Source organism: Otolemur garnettii, unplaced genomic scaffold (genome assembly GCF_000181295.1).
Source record: "Otolemur garnettii isolate 467f Iridium unplaced genomic scaffold, OtoGar3 scaffold00171, whole genome shotgun sequence".
In the NCBI taxonomy this organism is placed as follows: domain Eukaryota; kingdom Metazoa; phylum Chordata; class Mammalia; order Primates; family Galagidae; genus Otolemur; species Otolemur garnettii.
The window spans coordinates 67246-69975 of NW_003852566.1; positions in this window are offsets into that span (position 1 = coordinate 67246).

The window sequence follows — 2730 nt, forward strand, 5'->3', positions numbered from 1 at the left end:
GAGGAAAGGATACTGTCCAGAAAGTACCCAAGTAAGCTGGAGACTGGGAGCCGAGCCTAGCTGAGAGAGAAGAGTGATATCTGCAGTTCACCTCTGCTGAGGCAAGCTGTGACTCCAAGAAAGCAAACTTCAGGTACAAAATTCATCCCAAAGGAAAAGAATCTATTCCCCTCCCCCAAGAAAGTTGAAGTTTTTTTTTTCTTTTCTCTTCATTTGCTCCTGTAGGTTTTCTACAGGCAAGCGGTGAACTGAGGACCTCTTGTCTCAGCCCACAGGTCAGAGCTGTAGGAAGAGGGGTCTACTTCCCCAGAGGAACTCTGTTGAGACGCCAAACACTCTGTCACCAGGCAGAAAAATTGAACTAACATTTTCCCTGCCATTCTGAACTTCCAGTCCACCCTTCCCCCTTTGCCTGATGAACCAGAAGCCTAACCCTACAGAGACTGTGGGAGGAGGCTCAAGAGCAGCATCCCCCATCCCTGCCAGACCAAGCTCCCTGCCCCCACCTGGCCTGAGACTGCTAGAGCCATGCTTCTCATGCCCTGCCTCCCCCCCATGCCCCCCTCCCCTTGCCTGAGACTGCTAGAACTCCACTTCCTGCACCCTGACCCCCGCACCCTCCCTGTCTCCGCACCATGCCCCCGGCCCAACCAGAGTCCTGAGCCGAGCTCCCCTTGCCAAAGTCACTGGGCACCAGAGACAGCCAAAACTGAGTGCAGCATCCTCAGCCCTACCACTGGATCAGAATGCCCCTATGCTCTCAGAGCTGCTCCTACAGCCAGAACTCCCTGGCTATGGCAGTAGTCTGGGAGCTGGGCAGGGTAATTTCCCACAAAGATCCAGCAACAATAGAGCAATCCCACTGGGGTCTAATCTTGGAGACATGCTCCCCCAACTCTGAGGACTGCCAGAGGAAACCAGAACTCACTCTATAGGGATACCAGTGCTGCAGAGAGGCAGGGGCAAAGGTGCAGGGGCAAAGGTGCAGTGGTTGAGGGAGAAAAGCATTTGCTGACTTGTTACCCTCAGGATTAGACTGAGTCCAAGTGGAACACTTGCCAGTGGCTACTGAGTACCCGAGGCAGACAGGCCTCAGCTCCCCCAGCCAGCTGGTAGCAGAGGGTAGTGGCATGGCTGCAGAGGCATCAACCTTCCTTTGACTCTGACAGGAGCAAACCTCCAGCACAACTGCTCATTGAAGGGAGCAGGACCTCAGCCCTGTTGGGTCACTAGTGAGTGGGCATGAAAGAGGAGCAAAGTGGAGAAAGAGACTCAGACCCCTGGTCCAACTCTGCTACCAGATGGGCCTTTTTGACTCCACAGAGCACAGGAGTGAGCCAAATTTGAGCAGCCAGAAGACCTTGGTTTTCTAGTTGCTGGAGACCTTTCAGACTGTCCCACTTGAGAGTGCATACTGACTGGGTCAATTGGTTTTGAACATCTAACCTGGGACAATCTCCCAAGGCTGCTCTGGGGTGATACCTTGATGGTGTGGAAACGGGAAGGGCTGATTTTCCTCTTCTGGTAGATGTCCACAGGGGGTGGACTGTCTTAATTGCTTATATTTCTCCACAGCTAAGACTTCACCAGAGCCACTGATCCACTAGGATCAGACAAGAACCAGCTGAATATAAGACAGAGCCACCTAACCCCACCACACCAACCAGTTTCCTCAGCATCAGACTTTAATACTGTACAGGTTCTTTGCAAAGCTATAGGGGAAAAGCTGCAGCCATCAGTCCCAGATCCTTAACAAAGGGCTGGTTAACCACAATTCCAGGAACTCCCAATCCAATTTCACCTTACCTGTGCATCTAGCCAATGGTGAAAAAGCAATCAAGAGGCAGAATCAGCAGAAAAACTCTGGCAACATGAATAATCAGAATAGATCAACTCCCCCAAGGAATGATATGGCAAATACAGCACAAGATCCCATTCATAAACAAACAGCTGAGATGTCAGAAATAGAGTTCAGAATCTGGATAACAAACAAGATCAACAGACTGGAGGTAAGGATGGAATTACAATTTCAAAGAGTTATTCAAAAGATGCCTCAAGAATTCAACAATTTCAAAGACAAAATCACCAAACATTTTGACACATTGAGGCAAGAACTTGCAGCCCTCAAATCTCTGAGAAATATAGTAGAATCCCTCAGTAACAGAATGGAGCAGGCAGAAGAAAGGATCTCTGACAATGAAGACAAAGCTTTTGAACTTTCCCAAACACTCAATGAGGAAAAAGAGTGGAGAATAAAAACGGATCCTTCTCTCAGAGAGCTCTGGGATAATTCGAAGAGATCTAATATTTGCCTTATAGGAATACCTGAAAGTGATGAAGTTGCTGTGCAGGACACAGAAGCTTTACTTTATGAAATAATCAAAAAGAATTTTCTAGACACACCAAGAGATTCTGAAATCCAGAGAGCAGACAGTTTCAGAACACCAGCACGACTCAACCCAAATAAAAATTCTCATAGACATGTTATAATTAGCTTCACCAAAGTTACTATGAAGGGGAAAATTCTGCAAGCTACAAGACGTAAGAAAACCATAACCTACAAGGGGAAGAACATTAGAATGACTGCAGATCTCTCTGCTGAAACCTGTCAAACTAGAAGAGAGTGGTCATTGAACTTTAATCTCCTAAAACAAAATAACTTTCAACCCAGGATCCTGTATCCAGCTAAACTGAGTTTCATTTATGATGGAGAAATTAAATACTTTAATG